This window comes from Aedes albopictus, chromosome 2 (assembly GCF_035046485.1).
Source record: "Aedes albopictus strain Foshan chromosome 2, AalbF5, whole genome shotgun sequence".
Classification (NCBI taxonomy): domain Eukaryota; kingdom Metazoa; phylum Arthropoda; class Insecta; order Diptera; family Culicidae; genus Aedes; species Aedes albopictus.
The window spans coordinates 46,537,505-46,555,904 of NC_085137.1; the positions used below are offsets into that span (position 1 = coordinate 46,537,505).

The 18,400-nt window shown below is 44.1% G+C and overlaps 1 protein-coding gene and 1 non-coding gene across 2 annotated transcripts in view; one reads left to right on the forward strand and one right to left on the reverse strand.

The window, feature by feature from the left end:
- Nucleotides 1-18,400, forward strand: part of LOC109621337 (NADPH oxidase 5) — a 411,936-nt gene that overhangs the window by 157,298 nt on the left and 236,238 nt on the right. The window lies entirely within an intron of this gene.
- On the reverse strand, nt 6,939-7,010 carry Trnat-cgu (transfer RNA threonine (anticodon CGU)). Its single transcript has one exon. It is a non-coding gene; the product is annotated as a tRNA-Thr (tRNA).

Sequence of the window (18,400 nt, forward strand, 5' to 3'; positions counted from 1 at the left end):
CTGAGGGTTGCGAGCGCGTACCGTACCGTGTCACACGACGCTCTCTACGTCATTACTGGTATAGTGCCTATCAGCATTCTTATCAGTGAGGACATGGAGTGCTTCGAAATGCGCGGCACAAGAGGCATACGCAGGACTGCTAGGATGGCCTCTATGGTCAAATGGCAGCGCGCGTGGGACAGTTCCACCAAAGGAAGGTGGACCCATAGGTTGATACCGAGGGTAGATAGTTGGATTAATAGGCGCCATGGGGAAGTTACATTCCCCCTGACACAGGACCTTGCCCGCCTTCCGAGGACAAAGGGAGTGGTGAGGACCACTCGGGAAACTGGCTAAGCGCCAGCATGCTACCGTGATGGACTCTCCAAAGCGAGTCATCGATGTTCGTTGCTGCAGGCTACGCAGCTAACCTTGAGGGTGCGATGTGCACTAGCCCCTCTCTGAAGCAATGCCTTCTTGGTGGTTCCGGAGAGACGAAGGGTTTGGCGACCATAGGAATGTGTTTTAGTGGGTCGAGAAGAGAGCAGTCCTGGCTTATACTACTATTCTAGAAGACGGCCTTAACCCCACACTACCCTGACCTTCCTGTTAGACCAAGCCCACTCATGGGCTCAATCAAGCGTTTTAACGTTAAGTAGAGCCCCGAACAAAGAAGCGAACCACACCGGTCGCTGCTAAGTAGGGCTCGAAAGCGAAAAGTTTACGTACGGTTCGTAGCAGGGCTTAGAATATAGAGACACGCAAAGTACGGTCTCTATCCGTAGGCTCGTGCGCTCGCTCGCGTTTAGCTCTCTGGGTAGCGTAAAGAGGAGACGAAAGAACATGAGTATGGATTTGTTGCCCGGTATATAGTTTCTAGAGAATGATTTTCTTGTTTTGTTTAGGTAGGAATTTATTTTAGTTTGCATCAAATATTTGAAATTTTCAACCAATCAATATCTATTTACACGAATAACACAACAAATTGTCTGACATAGAATTGTGATAGAGTGACAATACAAACGCAGAAAAATAATAGGTTTAAATTGACAAGCTTTGCTTAAGTATGTTATGAATAAAGTTTTCGCTTCTTCGCCAATTTTAGGATTATGCATATCGAAAATGTATTGATTTTCTCTTCTAAATAGTTACGATTGCTCATAATCGCACCTGTAGTTTTTGATTCGGCCGATCGTTTCGAAACTAATATTTAAAGAAATGTATAGTGATTCAGTGAGTTTTGCTGTTTTAACACGTATATGTTTGAGCCGGGTTTTCTACGCAGCAAGTAAAGCTTAGTTTCGCACATTTAGAAAAATGTCCAAATAAATAAATCGCGAAGTTCGTTCCGACAAGTTTCAAAATTATCGTCATCCGACGCAGATTCCGGTGAGAAGATGTGCGTATTTTCTAACCCGAAAAGAAACTATTTGACGGTAATAAGTGACCACAAGGTTTTCTTTCTTCACTTTCCGGGCTGAGATCCTCCGCTTTGAAAGAGCTGTGCCTCGCGTTTCGTTTTGTCGTGTATATTTCAAAAAGGCAAAAGAGTTTTGGTTTGATTGCTGTTTTTGGTTTTTGGTGGTCGTCAGTGGGTGGTTTATTAAATATAAATTTAAAAATATAAATTAAATAAACGAGACATTAGGAAGAAAGTGTGCGAAATGGGTAACTTCACCGTCCACGCATCCTTTCTCCCCTGTAAATTCGAGAAGTACCTTGCCGAAATAAAATATTCTGTACTCCAAGTAGGGTGACGATGGGTATTCTCGGCAGGTTTGTTCTCTTCGTCATGGGGGGTTTTTGTCGGTCAAATTTCCTGAAACTTGGGCATATAATTCAGCTTGGTTGGGAAGGATTTGTGGCCAACTCTGAGTTCAATAGCTTTCAAAAAACCCCCCATGACGAAGAGAACAAAACTGCCGAAAATACACAATTTCCCCTATTTCGAAGAATCATCTTAGCGCGTAAATACAACGCAGTAGACCAGGCCGCTTTGATGCATGTGTCATATCTCTGATATGATGCAAGCATCACTATTGACATGAAAAGTAACACGATTGCTTTCCAGGGTGATTCTGCGTATGTATGAGATTAGATAAGAGTAGTTACGATTTTTCAAAGATGCATTGACTGTACCTAACTCAACTCAGATATAATAGAAACACTACAGTTATTTCTTTTTGTAAAAACTAAATCATACCGATAAAAATCTTAAAATATGTGGTCGATCTGCCAAGTTTCACCAATAAAAAATGGCGGTGTGCAGGACTGCCATATTGTAGTTTCCTCGTTATAGAAAAAGCAAGGCGTTGGATGTTAAAATACAACAATTGTTGTATGAAGTGCCAAAAAGGAGAGTGGGCTCATTATGTACTTTGACAAATACGCAGTCTACTTCAAGCGCATAGAATCTACTTCCAACAAAATATTCATATACCAGCATCCAAAAGATCGCAATGTATATTAAGATTTGCGAGTGATGCTTTGTAACTAAAAGGTTGTGACTGAGTATAGAATTAGCTGATGTTAAAATGCACATTAATGAAAAAAGGTTGCGCAAACTTATCGCAGACTGGTGGAAGACAGCTTCTACTATGACCAGGATTCAAGAATCTTGACCTACGCGAAGTTGTAAAGGAGACAACTACGTTATAAATGTGTTGGAAATGCAAGGGATGTAATTATTCAATAAATCTAATTATTAAAAAGATGCTCAAAATCTCAAATTCAGATAAATTTCTTGCGAGAAAGGCAACATGAATATTGAAGAGATGGATATTATTTTAGATAAAAATTCAACCTACAAGTCATACAGTAAGCATCAAACATATAATTTAAAAAAAAGATTGCTTGAATTCCGGGATTAAATACAATCATAAATTATTGAGAAAATGATATCTTTAAACGCGCCAAAACTGGTACAAATCTCCAAGGAAATTATTTATTTGAATTCAATTTTTACTAACAGTTTTCAGTCTCATCCAAAACCCCATCTTTCATAATATGAGCACAAATTATTATACTGAATAAGATTTGCAATAACCCCATAGAAATGCACAAAATATTGCGATGATTTACAGAAGTGCAAAAACCGATGGTACGGAGAGAATAGAGACCACCGGTGCGCAAAGGCGACCGATCATTATTTTACTCACATGGAAACGAACGACCGATGCGAAAATGGGTTGATAACGAAATTAAAAATCGTTAACGACGTGCTGTTGCGTGTGTAGTATTAAGCCCACGGGTGGGCTTGGTCTTAGAGTGTTTGTTGAGCAGATTTTTCCCCCTATGGTTTAGAAGGAAAACACACACACACAGCATAACCTCAATTCGTCGAGCTGAGTTGATTGGTATATGTAACTCGACCCTCCGGGCCTTTATCAAAAAGTCATTTTTGGAGTGAGCATATAGCCTTAGTATAAGAGATTGGCAAAAATATAAAAAAGGTGGGTTTTACCAATTTTTGTACCGTAAAAAATGCTTTTTTATATATTTTACGAAAAATGGCATTTTTTTATCTCGTCTGGGCGACCTGTAAACGTCATTTCTGAAAGTTGACGTCATACAAAAGTTTGTTTCTAACACCCATACATAGCTATCATTTGTAGGGTGAGCCCTCAAGTTTTCTGACTATGTGCAATTTTGGGACACCATTTTATCTTCTCTCACGTGCAACTCATCCCACATGCACATTCATCATGCCCATCAAAATTCAAAAGCCTGAATCCAACAGTAAAATAACAACCACAGCTCACGCACAAACAGCAGTCATCATAGCTGGCTACGATGATGGCGACATCAATTAATGATCCTTATTAAACTCACCTTAACAATGATGACCCATCAGTCGGTCCGGTACGCAAACTTAACGACCCCTACTAGTGCGTGCACTGACAAAAATCTCTACATTTTAAATTTTATGACCAGTCTCTTAACCTCAACCGCTGTTGTATTTCATCTGATTTCGCGGTGTAACCTTTGGCACTGGCTACAACCGTCGTTGGTCACTACTCATATGACAATGTACGTACTGTGAATTATTCTGTATTCATCATTCTGTACGCTGGCGCATGAAACATAATAAAAGAGTTTGGGATGAGAGAACATTTTCGTATACCAGAGTGTCGTTTAGCACTGGACAACCAGACTGGTGAATCGAGAAATTTAATAAAAATGTAGCCACTGGCAGCGGTGACAACCCATAATCAGTTATATAAGTACGTCATTAATTTGTAATTAACTCATGAGTGTTTTCCAGTGTAATGCGTTTACAGTTGGATTAATTAAACAGTTATGTTGTGATTTACGCTTCTAGGCTATGCAAATTAATACGCTCTCTCTTCTTTTCGTTTCAGGTGAGCCGAGTTTTTATGAATAACTAGCTGTCCCCGGCAAACTTTGTCTTGCCTACTGCGTTTTTTGACGTTTCAAGTCCCTAGCCAAGCGCTCAAGTCCCCGTTCAAAATGTATGAAAACCCGATTTTCAAAAACTCAATTTTCCCATGTTTTTTGCCTCATAAATCTTCCTTGGGTGAAAACTAACCGAACAAAACTTAGACGACCCAAATCGGACCACCCGTTTACAAGTTATGCGCGGTCCCACGTATGCCACTGCATTTTTATATATATAGAAGATGCGAAAGATCCATATCTATACAATGGATTGGGATGCACGAATAGTCGGTAAGAAAGTGCTTTGGAACAACTCGGAGCAGTTGTTAGAATAAGAATCGATTCTTTTAATGAAAGATCAGCATCACTATCCTTTCAACATCGTTATTATCTAGATATTGATCGTCCAAGCCCAACACTACTGCAATTAAAGTATACCTATGTTATAATGCAGAAACCGTTCAAACAATTCCATGTCGTTTTTCATCCAGCTTTAGACATTAACAAACTAGCTCGTGATAAATGGCTGTACCTACTCAATGTGACAAATCGTTCAAACCACATCATTTACATTTTATGCATTGAGCAATTGTTTCTCTGTCATCCTACTTTTCAAACAACACATAACCAAACAAACTCACAGTTCGTGGGTGTGCCCAAGCTGACATTCATCGCTTTTAACGTTTATCGTGCGTATAGATAGATACAAAGCCAGCACAAGCAGCCCACATCTGTTTAATTAACGAATCGAAAGCGTTGAACCGAACCCGTAAAATCCGCTTCCACGCCATCAACAGTTCGCGCGAACAACTTGCGCTGTTTTACCAACCAACAAACCAATGTAGAAAATCAATAACGAACCCATTAAGCAGCCTCTGCTAAACAGCGAGAAAATACAACATTGAATGGCGCGTAAAACGACACTTTCACGGGGCAGCAGAGCCGCGTGCCCCTGTCTGGAACCACCCGAAGGCGAAGATCTGGACAAACATAGCGCCGCCGCGCCGAGGACATTCACATTGCCATTAATTAACCTATTCGATAAAACCTTGTTACAACGCGAACATAAGCATCTCTCTCGGCGTGGCGTTCAATGCAATGACGTTGTGTTGTGTAGGTTGGAGGTAAAGCTGGTTGGCTCAGCCCCGTGTACAGCAGCGAAGTAGTGAACTATTAAATTGTTGGAATATCCGATAAATCACGTTAAATGGTGGTTAATTACCCAGTCACGAGACCCTGCGGTATCGGGTAACCGTGGCCGATGTGGCGCGTGCAGAGATTTCTTCTCTATCTTCTGTAGTAGTATACGATCGGTATGGTAGGTGTTGGGGCCTTCAACTATCGTGAAGTCAACGCAGATGCGTTGAATACAGCTAATTGTGTATGAGATTAGAGGAATAGCGCACAGACACAAAAGTTGTTGAAACTTTATATATCATCTTGTTTCATCTATTTTGAATCTTCTAGCTTTTTCTTATTTTCCCCTTATTTTTTCTTTACTCTTTCTTCTTTTGTGTTTTTATTTGTTTGTTTCACTTTCTTTTTTTGTTGTTGTTGTTTCTTCTATGTATATTGTATACTCTATTTTACATTTTTCATAATATATTCTCTTTTCTAGCTTTAATATTCTTCCTTCTACACCTAAACCTTGATTAACGTTCACTATTGGCTTAGCGAAAAAAAATTCTACCGACAAAATAATGATCAAAATACACATTTTTATATTTTTGTACACTTCTCCTAATCACGAAGATGTTTTAAAAAATATAAAACTGTTGAGTTTGCTCATTGTCTTAGCGGTAGAATTTTTTGTCGCTCAGCCAAGCATGGACGTAAAAAAAGGACAAGGTGTATCTTAAAACTTTGCCAAAACCAGGCCCTTTTTTGCACTATGTTACTCTCCTCCCTAAGTCATTCGAAACCCATCGATCCTCTTAGACGACGACGTCTCAAATGGTAATACCGCTACCGCTAGCAGCCGTTCCAACAAACGGTGCACAACTCATCCGGTCTGGTGGAGCTAGAGAAGAATTGCAGCGATTCAAATAACAGCATTCATTGAACCATGTTAACAACTTCATTTAATTGCCCCTTCTTCTGCTGGGCCATCAGCTACCGTTGGCGTCCGTTTCGTCGTGATCGCCGTTTTACGCCGTCGGAGTCGTCGTCGTCGTCGCCAACAAGTGCCACTAGGGAATGCACTCTGTCTCTGCATCTGCTTCAAATCCGGCCGCCTATGGGCAGTCTAGGCAGTGTGGCAAATCTATACCTGGCTGGGTAGCATGCACCAGATGTCGATAAAAATGTTTGTTAGCTGGTGTTAATTATTTTTCGGTTTAATTACGACCATATCGAATTATTCGCCTCGGCGCGAAGTTTGGTCAGCCGAGTTCGCACTTCGTATGGGAGAAGCCTGATGTACCTACTCATTGCATGTTTCGCGAATTCGTAACAACACGCCGGCTTTGGATTATGGATTGAGTCATTTTATGTGATTAATTTCTTCGTACGATAAAAAATAGACAACTCATTCTGTTTGGTTTAGGTAAGGCTTTAAAAAGTGCCTCCTGTGAGGATTGAACTCACGACCGCTGGTTTACGAGACCAGCGCTCTACCACTGAGCTAAAGAGGCTGATAGTGTCTAATTACAAACCTTATCAAAAACTTGATAAGCTTGTCACTTTGTTCATTTTAACGAAAACTTTAGAAATTTCAACTATATTTGTTTAGAATGAGAAAACCTGCTGATCAGATACCCAAGAGGTGGTTCCTCGGTTTAAAGGGGATGGGGCTAGTACTGTAAGGCTAGTACTGTAGACTACCTGTTGGACTCAAGCTTTCGGATAAGAAGGGGAGCCAGCTCAACTTGTTGTTGATCGACTTGTCATTTTCTCTGTAGTTCAAGTACGACTCGGGAGACCGTGGAAGTAACGGAATCCCACTTGTCCACCTCCGTACACGTCCTTTCAACAATATTGTCCGGAGTGATTTCTCTACCGCATATCTCCTGCGTGCTCGACCTTTGCTCCACGAAGCGTGGGCATTTAATGAGCACATTCTCCGCGGTCTTGTCGCCGTCTGCCCATTCCGGACATGCGGGGGAGCCTGCATGTCGGAATCTGTGCAGACGCCACCTGAAGCACCCAAAGACACGCTCGCTTTGAGCCTGTGTGTCCATTTACCCTTGCTGGAGGAATCCCATTCCCTTTGCCACTTCAGCATAGACGATGTTCTGGCGATCCGCGACGCCGCTCGAAGCACATCCTCTACCACCACTGTGCTATGGGCATCATACCCGCTAGTACGCATACCGCGTCCATAGAGACCGTCTGATACCCCCGCGGTGATCTTGTAACTCCTCTCGCCTTCTTCGGTTTCATAGATTATGGGAGTAGCTCTCCAGTATCCGGCATAAGCTAACCGGGACTCCTAGGGTGTGTATGGCGCTCTCGATGACGACCCAGCAGACGCTGTTGAACCCATTCTTTACGTCCAATGTGACGACCGCTCAATAGTGGATTCCTATTTGCTTCTTTTGTAGCGTTTTCTCGGCCGTTTTGGTTACAGCCCTAATAGCCGAACTGGTTATCCGAGAGGCCAGAGTCATCGTGTTTCTCGTTATAGACCATCAGACTCGACAAAATGATCCGTTTCATCAGTTTTCCGGCGGTATCCAGTAGGCAGATACGTCCAATAGAACCAATATTTGGCTTTTCCACCTCTTCTGAAATTCGCCTCTGTCTAGGGATATCTGCATAGCCATTCTGAACATGTTAAGGCTAGCTTCGATGGCCGTCTTAATGGCTACTGTCGGGATACCGTCTAGTCCTGGAGACCCAACTTAAGCGACTTCGCTATTGCGATGAGTTTGTCGTTCGTTACCGGACGACCTTTCTTTGGCCGGTTTAGCCATAGGGGACGGGGGCCCATGGTCTTGTATCGTGGCGCGCGAACAGTATTTCCACGATCTACTGCAGCATCTCGGAGAAGCATTATGGGGCGTGACGCGCCCTTTGTTCTGACCATGACTACTCTGTAGACATCACCCCGAGAGGTCGTGTTGGCTGCTTGGCAGAGATTTTCGAAGCACGCCCGCTTACGTACCTACCTCAATCTCTTTGTTCAGTGCCAGTTTAGCCGCCCTGTAGGCCTCACTTCGCTTCAGTCTACCCTCGTAGGTGCGAGCTCTTCACATCCTGCTTCTAGCTCTTAGGCAGCATTATAGCGAATCCAGCATAGATGAAAACTATGGTCTATCGGGTCATAACAGCTGCAATAGTATACCCCGTTGTTGTTCTATTGCGAAGCCCTCGTTCGACGTGGAAATCTTTTCCTGGGCCGGAAAACCACCAGTTGTACAGATCGCCACTAGTTTGGCCTTATCCGCTATCCAGATCCCGTTTTCGGGAGGGATGCGGTATGAGTTCGATAGTAAGGCAATGTCTTTACTTGATTCTGAGACTGACTGCCAAAGCAACTGTTGTGCGACTTCACAGTGATTCAGGTTTAGCTGTGAATCCTGTATTATCGTCGGTTGATTCGACTTCCACGCTTGACATTTAGGCCCACCTGTCGTGTAACTCTAGCTCGCTGTACAAATCAGGCATTTTGGTGCCAAGTTGCACTTCCTGGCGATCTCTGAATCTCTGAACAAGTACCACCGATCGATAGAACCGAAAATACCGCCGAGCAACATTTAACAGATCACAACCACGATCTTTTTGCCAGTCTAGGGATAGTAGTATTCATCTAACTACTATTAGCTAGCCGTTCAACTCGAGAACGCATGGCAAGAAGATCGTCGTTGTGATTGTGTTGCTCAACAATGGCCCTCTGTTAATTTCAATTTCTGTTCAATTTCTCTTATCGCTCGCTTGCGTATCTATCCATCGTATTCTTTCATTACTTTCCTTACTTTTCATTACTTCCTCTTACTCCGAGTAGTATTCATATCACCGAAAAAAGCCAATTAAAATTAATTATGACTTCCTGGCGATGTGGCCTTCCTCTCCGCACTTCCTGTACAGCTTGCTCCTATCGAGGCCTTTACACAACGCCCCTGACTTGTGTCCTTGCGAAGCACTTGAAGCACGCCTCTGGCGGCTCGTAAATGCTGAGCGAACACACTGACCAGCCTACTCTGATCTTACCGACTACAGTCGCGTTGTTCACCTCCCCCACCGAACCATTTCGCAGACGGATCGTTGCACTTGGTGCATCTACCTCGCACTGCTGCTTAAATGCAGCTTCCAGCTCGGTGATCTCGTCCAGGTGTTTACACTGGACAGTCACCTCCGCCGTTAAGGCTCTCACCTGCACTTTTTCACCCAGTACTTCCTAAGCTAGTGCTTTGTAGGAGATGCCTTTCTTGGCCGCCTCTTCAGCACTAGCATCATCTCTCCTGTCCTGGTACGCCGGATGCTTTTACCATCCGCGCCCAACGGAGAGACACGATTTTCGGCTCGCATGGCCCTCAGCACCTCGGCGTATGTATCCGCCTCAGTTTTGAAGACCAGCGCGTCGCTCCGTTCGTGGGTTTGTTTCACTTCTCTCATCTTCTTCTTCTTCTTTCCACCGTAATCCAAGGGTTTTTGTTCCCTTGGTCCGGATGGTCCCCGTTTTTTTTTTTTTGGGCCGGCCTCCTGGGGCTTGGTTTCCCTGCCCCTGGTGCGTGTCGTAGCTGACTTGGCAGCCTGGTTGCTCGCTCTGGCCGTCCCTTTCGTCGTCTTCGGCTTTCCGCCCGCCTCTGCGGAACGCTTCTGTCCCCCACGGGCAGCATCTCCTCGGCAGGTATCGGCAATGCAGCTCGAGCCGTTGGGCGGTTTGACCTGACCGCTCTTCTTTGCTCAGCCGTACTCCGCTACGTTTGTTAGTTCCAGTTCCGGCGCCGTCAAACGACACCAGCCCCATCCCGACTGCATAGTTTCGGCTGCATAAAAAACGACGCAGGCACCGTCCCGGCAGTGTCCGATTCTATTCCTGCACCGGCTCCGTTTAGCGACGCGTGAGTAAAAAAAAGCGTGTTGAAATTTCTTCCTAATGATTGAAAAAAAAAATTTCTAAGTAACATCCGATTGCACGCCATCATTCTCATTCCAGCTCAACCGGCTGCGGCTGTCATTCATCGCCTCGGATCCGTTCGATCCCGTTACGGCTTCGTTCCTGTTCCGGTCAAATGACACCAGCACCATCCCCATCGCATCTGTCTGTGCTATTGAAAATTCTTCATAGTAATTACTATAGAAACATATTTTGCTTCTGGGTCATCATTAAATCATCTCAGAAATGGCTGCAAACGTTTTTATTTAAATACACCAGACACATAAGCAATGCGCACCCGGAACCATGATTCGAAATCTCAATAACATGATTTAGCTTCATGGTCCTCAGATTCATAAGCGATGCGCACCAGAAACCATGATTCAAAACCTCCAAAACATGATTTAGCTTCATGGTCCTAGAAAATCTATGAGATTCATAAACGATGCGCACCCGAAACCATGATTCGAAATCTCAATATCATAATTTAGCTTCATGGTCCTAGAAAATCTGTCAGATTCATAAGCGAACGAAACCATGATTCGAAACCACCAAAACATGATTTAGCTTTATGATCCTAGAAAATCTGTCAGATTCATAAGCGATGCGCACCAGAAAACAATGTTTCGAAATCTCAATAACATGATTTAGCTTCATGGTCCTCAGATTCATAAGCGATGCGCACGCGAAACCATGATTCAAAATATCAAAAATATGATTTACCTTTATGATTTTAGGAAAAAAGTAACGCATAGGTAGCGTTACAAGACAATGGATCATACTATCATGATTATAAATCATGGTGTATTTTTATAAAACGAAAATGTACTAGGCTCATGAAATCATGAGTCGTTTTTATGATTTTTGGGAGCAGAGTTTTACCCGTGCAGGAGATCGTTCCGCTTTCTTGGTTAGAGCTAAATATTTTCGGAGCTTCAGCAGGTCCTTACTGATGTTTGTCCTCCCGCTCGTAAGACCGATCAGTTCGTTCAGCTGTTCGGCAACTACCAACATCTTTGGTAGACCGCTCCTGCTGCAGGTCAACGCCCGCGCGAAGCCCGGGTCGGTCATCTGCGTTTCCTCGGCCGGCGCTGCGCCGCCTCGTGCTCCTGCTGTTGAACCTCCTGAAGCTTGTTCGCTGGTGGATACGCCAGCCCCTTTTAATGACGATCTCGTCAATCCTCTTCGCGCGAACGGGTTCAACGCCGCTCCCTTTGTCGTCACTTGTTCTTGGGATTTAGTACTCATTGCTGTTAGAGCCGCAATCCCTTACTACCAATGAAGTAGTCACCAATGATCCTGGCCTCTGTCCATACACTACGTAGACTCATTTTATAGAATGCCGTCGTTACCAGCTCATCATAGTGCGCAGTTCCCTAAGCATGCATGTACCGTCTCAGCGCAGCGTACGGCCTCAGCAGTGTGCCGTAATCATGAACGTACTGGTGTCGTTTATGATGTGCCCGAGGCACTACAGGGCTGTGACACTTTGGAGGTGGTGCCGTATCACTTGTACAGCGTTGCTTCCGGATGTGTAAAATTTCTCTGAAGAGGACCAGCAGAGCCCACTGCTGGTCCCTCGCCACGCCTAGGCTTACTCTGCTTGAGCAATTCGTATGCCGCGGTACCAAAGGTGGTAAGTTTACACTGGTTTCACTGGTGTCCGGCATTCTTGCAACGTGCCCTGCCCACCGTATCCTTCCGGCTTTGGCCACCTTCTGGATGCTGGGTTCGCCGTAAAGTGCAGCGAGCTCATGGTTCATCCTTCTCCGCCATACACTGTTCTCCTGCACACCGCCGAAGATCGTCCTTAGCACGCGTCGTTTGAAAACTCCGAGTGCTTGCTTGACCTACACTCTTAGAAAAAATCATGTAAATTTAAGTTCACTTGGATGCACATAAAAGGAGCGGCCCGATTGACACAAATTTACGTCTTCTATCACAAATAAAGTCGAGCTAGCAATCGCTAGAGCCGAAGTGAGAGATAAAACATGTGTATGTAAAATAATTAACTGGATTTGAACTCTGGTCCGCCGATTGAAAGGCGCGTACTATACCTCTCGGCTATATCACCGAGTTGTGAGACAAACGATAAATGTAAAACTGTTTCTACCTATCTGGTCAGATGGGTTTGTTGACATCTGGTGCAACCAACTCGAACTTACATGATGGATGTAAAATTGAGTCAAATTTGCAATTCAGTCATGAAATATTTACGTACGTTGATGGTTTACGTCACATGTAAATTCCTAATTCTTTAAGAGTGTAGGTCCTCCTCGAACATGGTCCATGTCTCGTAGCCGTAGAGGACCACTGCTCTTATTAGTGTTTTGTACATGGTGCATTTGGTACGTGGGTGAATCTTTTTCGACCGAAGTTTCTTCTGGAGCCCGTAGTAGGCCCAACTTCCGCTGATGATACGCCTCCTAACTTCACGGCTAACGTTGTTGTCAGCCGTCAGTAAGGATCCGATGTAGACAAATTCCTCCACTACCTCGAAAGTATTACCGTCTATCGTAACATTACTACCCAGACGGATCCGGTCGTGTTCGGTTCCGCCGCGGGTGTACAGCTCTGCCACCGTTCCAAATGTTCTGGCAATAATGTCCATATCGTTCGCAAAGCACACAAGTTGACCGGATTTTGTGAAGATCGTTCCCCGGCTGTTGAGGCCGGCTCGACACCTTTCAGAGCGATGTTGAAGAGTAGGCACCTTCCAGAGCGATGTTGAAGAGTAGGCATGAGAGTTCATCGCCTTGTTGCAGTCCCCGACGAGATTCGAATGATCTGGATAGTATACCCGAAACCCTTAGGCAGTCCCTTTGAACACGCAGGACCCTTTGAACACCGTCCATCGCAGTTGACACTTAGCTTTCGTAGCGAGCAGACATATTGAAACGATCGCCAAGTGAAAATAATTTTGCCAATAGCTTGACTCTGGACAAAGTGAAACCGGCTTTACGCCAAATCCCGCGCTCCTGGCGGAATCACGTCGATTCATCGCAATGATGGACGATTACCGCAAGGATTCGCTTTACTTGGACTTCAGCGGGGTACCAGTCCGCCCCAAGCTAGACAAAGTTTACGAAATCATCAGCAAGAAGATCAACCTAGACCTGGCCAAGGTAAACTGTATCCAGCCTAGTATGACGCAAGCCCGAGTCATCATCGAACTCAAGACCCAATCGTACGTGGAAGAGCTCGTAGCGCAGCATAGCTTAAAGCACTCCATCGAGCATAACAACAAACACTATGCTATCCCACTAGTGCCCTACGACAACACGGTTGAGGTTAGGGTTGCTGATCTGCCTTCGTATGTCTCGACGGAAACAATCGCCAAGCACCTGGCACCCTACGGTGAGGTTGTGTCCACCAGGGGGGAAGTGTGGAAGAACTTCTGGCCCGGTTTACCAACCGGAGTACGACTGATTCGGATGCGCATAAAAAAACAGATCCCTTCGTTTATTCCGATGACCACCCACACTGCCTACATCAGTTACCGCAATCAAATCCGTACCTGCAGGTACTGTGTAAGACCACTGCATTTAGGACGTACTTGCAACGAGGCTCGTAAAGAGCTAGGCATCGATGTAAACAGTCGTCTCACCGCTGCACAAGTAGTGTAGGGAAATATCCCTCCACCGTCATCGTCGAGCGCAGATGCCCTACCGCCACTACCGAGCCCGCAAACTTCGTCAGAAATGGAAACATCCGAAACCGACAACATCAGCAAGCCCAAAACCCTTTCAGATGCAATTGCAGATCGCCTTACGGCAACAGCAGCGATGTCGAAAGCTAGATCTTCTTCCACCACACGTCTTATTCCTGGAAAATCTCAATCCGCTGGGATAAGCCGAACCAATTCTCCTTCCGGCACACAAGGAGTAAAAACACGATCAGCCTCGCATTCCAACACAAATGAGTTCGAAATCTCTGATGATGCCGATGAAGAAATGGGAAACATCGTGACTACGAAAAGACACCGATCACCAGCAGCCTCGGAGAGCAACGAAATTCCCGTTCTGGAGGTGAAACGCAAGAGCAGGAGCAGCAGCAAACAAAATTCATCTTCCCGGTAAGATTTGCAATGGATATATGTCCAGCCGAAGCAAACCAAGATATTACCAACCGCCTCAAAAAATTTTCACCTTCGTATCCCAAATCACTCTTGCCGCATGGGGGAATGGTATTCTCTCATGCAATTCATCGAGCCAACACCCAAAACACCGAAATCGAACACACATCGTACCTATCCGAAGACCACTTTCATTCTCCGATGACATCAATGAAAACGAACATTACTACCGGCGAGGGCTTTTCTTCCTTGAAGGTAAGCCCAAGTATATGTCTAGTCGAAGCCTCCGTGGATACTACCACCCGTCTCAAGAAAACTTCACTTCCATGTTTCACATCATCACAACATCTGGATCGCAACATAAACTCTCGAAATCGGAGCCGGAGCTGTGATGACGGAGCCGTGATAAAACTGTTTCGGATCATCAACTCAATCAAACTCGCCGCCACCAACACCAGTCCAATGCATCCATTCACCGAGGAAATCATCGACCACTCTTCTGTTAATGAGAGCTTCTCATTCAGTGAGGTAAGCTCCACTAGTATATGTCCGGTCGAAGCCTCTTCAGATACTGCAATCGCACTAGAAAAGATCCCACCTTTTGCAGAAAAGAAGCATCACTTTTCACCATCCCAACCAACTAAAAACACACCATGGTTCACTCTTCCGATGATGTTGCTGCTACGACCATATAGCCGGGTAAAGGAGCTATTTACCTCTACAATATCCAACGGATGGAAACTATCGAATTATTGGGACCGTAAACACCATCTCTTCACGGTAGGAATCATTCAGACCGTTCTAACGCAGGTGAGCAACAACAACAAAACAGCTGATGGCTTCGTAAGGTGGTGTGAGTGGCGTATGCGTGCGCATCGATCTGTCATCTCTCGATCGCGCATGCGCAATACTCAGAATTATCAGAGACTGGGAACGTATTCGCGATTTCTAGAAGGTGGGACTCCAGAACATTAGGGTGATGGATTTATTCAGTTATAAAATAGGTACGATCAATATCTGCAATATCTCAAACGAAACGAAGATGGATGCTTTGCGATCCTTTATACGTTCTGCGGATCTAGACGTAGTTTTTTTGCAAGAAGTTCAAAATGAACAGTTGTTTGTCCCAGGCTTCACATTAATTTTCAATGTTGACTTTCAACAACGAGGTACAGCGATTGCAGTACGAGATCAGTTTAATATACATCATATAGAAAAAAGCCTAGACAATCGAATAGTATCGGTAAGGATAGGACAAGTCACCTTTATCAATATTTATGCACCGTCGGGGGCTCTTTTGCGAACTTCAAGAGAGGAATTCTTCAACCTTTCCGTAGCGCACTATCTGCGTCACTCAACGGAGTACGTTGTGCTAGGCGGCGATTTTAATGCAGTAGTCAACCAGAAAGATGCAACAGGAACCAGCAGTATAAGTCCAATGTGTAAAAGGCTTATGACGGCGGCACAGTTATTAGACACATGGGAAATACTAAATGGCAACAGAGTTGAATATTCCTACATTAGATCAAATACTGCATCACGACTCGACCGAATTTTGATTTCGAATTCAATGAGATCCCAAATTCGAACCACGAACTTTGCTGTGACATCGTTTGCTGACCATAAGGCATACATGATACGAATGGTTCTTCCACACCTTGGTACTCCAATTGGACGTGGGGTATGGCGACTTCAGCCTCAAATTCTCAATAACGATGAAATACTGCATGAATTATCTAGAAAGTGGACATACTGGGTACGAGCAAAAAGCAATTACTCCAGCTGGATGGAATGGTGGGTGGCCTACGCGAAACCTAAGCTAATTTCCTTCTTTAAATGGAAAACATCGATTGTTCATCGTGAGTTTCGAGATGCGATGGAGCTATATCGATCATTCTTGAAAGACGCCTATGAAAATTATTTTGACAATCCTGAGCAGTTAAAGACCATCAATCACATCAAAGGTCAAATGCTTACAGGGTGCGGCAGGAAAAAATGCGAAAAGTTCAAGGCACTATTACACGCTTAATATGGGATGTATATGACTATTTTTCATGACAGTGTATCAGTCAATGTCTATATTCTAGCACTGAAAAATAAAAATGAACACATTTGATGTTTAACATGTGATGATGTAGGCCTAATTAGCGGATATCAATAAACTGCGCGCCCAATGGTCATTAAACAAAATGACTATAACAGTAACAAAATTAGCTCAAATTCGATGAACAACCAGACCACTCTGATCCAGAGCCATGTAGTTTCACATAGCAGATGAAATAAGTACATATATTTGATGATATTGTAGAGAAAATCAAAAATTTTGTTTCATCAGATGCGAAATTTAGCGACCTATGCGATTTTCTGCGGTTTGAAAATTCTGGTTGTCTTCATCTTCAGGCGTTGCCCTGTAAAGGTTAGTGACCAAAATGGAAATTTTTTAATTAACTTTTCAGAAAACTAGCCTATTATAGATCATGGAACGTTGAAACATAGATTGGTTAATGTCAAATGGACGAAAATTAGGTTTGAAGTTGAAAAACACTTTCGCATTTTTTCCTGCCGCATTCTGTAGTCTTCAACGGAAGTTTTCATCACATTTTCGGAAAAGTAACGAGACGTTTATTTCTGGCGAGTCAACAACGTTTTTTTTTTTTTTTATCTAGTTCGTTTATTTGGGGCTCAATCGCGTATAACGCTTTACGGAGCCGAGGATCTTTCTTTGTACTTAATAGTATACATTATACAGAGTAATAACTTTTTAATGATATCTGTTAGTAATGGGTGGAAGCCAGGGTACTCGTGGCAGCTCGAGGTTAGAAGGTCACATTTTGAGGGATGGACATGGTAAGGATTGGGCCAAAGGTTTCACTGCTGCTCATCCGGGGGTGAATCGCATCTTGCTAGCGTATTCGGTGCCTTGTGGTGTTGGTACCAACTTGTTGTGGGACTTGGTTTTCCGGATGGCCAGGAGCAGCTTGGTAACACAAAGAGGACAAAACAGAGAAAAAAAAAAACTGGAGAAGAAAACACAAGCAAATTAAACTTTTATACCAGCAGAGCGAAGAAAGTCGAAAATACATCCCATGTATGTGACATCGCGGGTCCCCAACACATCTCTCACAAGAACAAAGGGTTGTCTACCTCGGGCCTCAAGGGTATCCAAAAGTAGCGCTCTGGAGGCGTCATTATCCGGGCATTGCCAAACTACGTGGTCGATGTCATCATAACCGGAACCGCACTTAGTACAAACATTGTTCAACGCGAGGTTAATCCTGTGTAAATGCGCGTCTAGCGAGTAATGGTTGGACATAAGTCTTGACATCACGCGAATGAAATTGCGACTTACATCCAGACCATACCACCACACTCGCAAAGAAACATTAGGAATAATGGAATGTAACCACCGTCCCAGCTGGCCATCTCGCCAATCATTTTGCCAACTTTGAAGAGAACTCTGGCGAACAAAATGGAAAAATTCATCATGTGAAATTCTTCTATCATAGATCTCACCTTCCTGTGCGCCCACCTTTGCGAGAGAGTCCGCCTTCTCATTGCCATAAATTGAGCAATGTGAGGGGACCCATACAAAGGTAATCTTGTATGATCTTTCGACCAGTGCACCCATCTGCTCCCTTATTTTTGTAAGAAAGTAAGATGAATGTTTTACAGGTTTCATCGACCGGAGTGCCTCAATCGAACTAAGGCTATCCGAGAAGATGAAGAAATGGTCTACGGGCATGTTGGAAATCATCCCCAAAGCGAAGTTGATTGCTGCCAGCTCAGCAACATAAACCGAACAAGGTTCCTGAAGTTTGCGGAAGGCGGTGAAATTTTCATTGAAAACACCGAAACCAGTGGATCCATTTATGCGAGACCCATCAGTGAAGAATCTCTTACAGGAATTG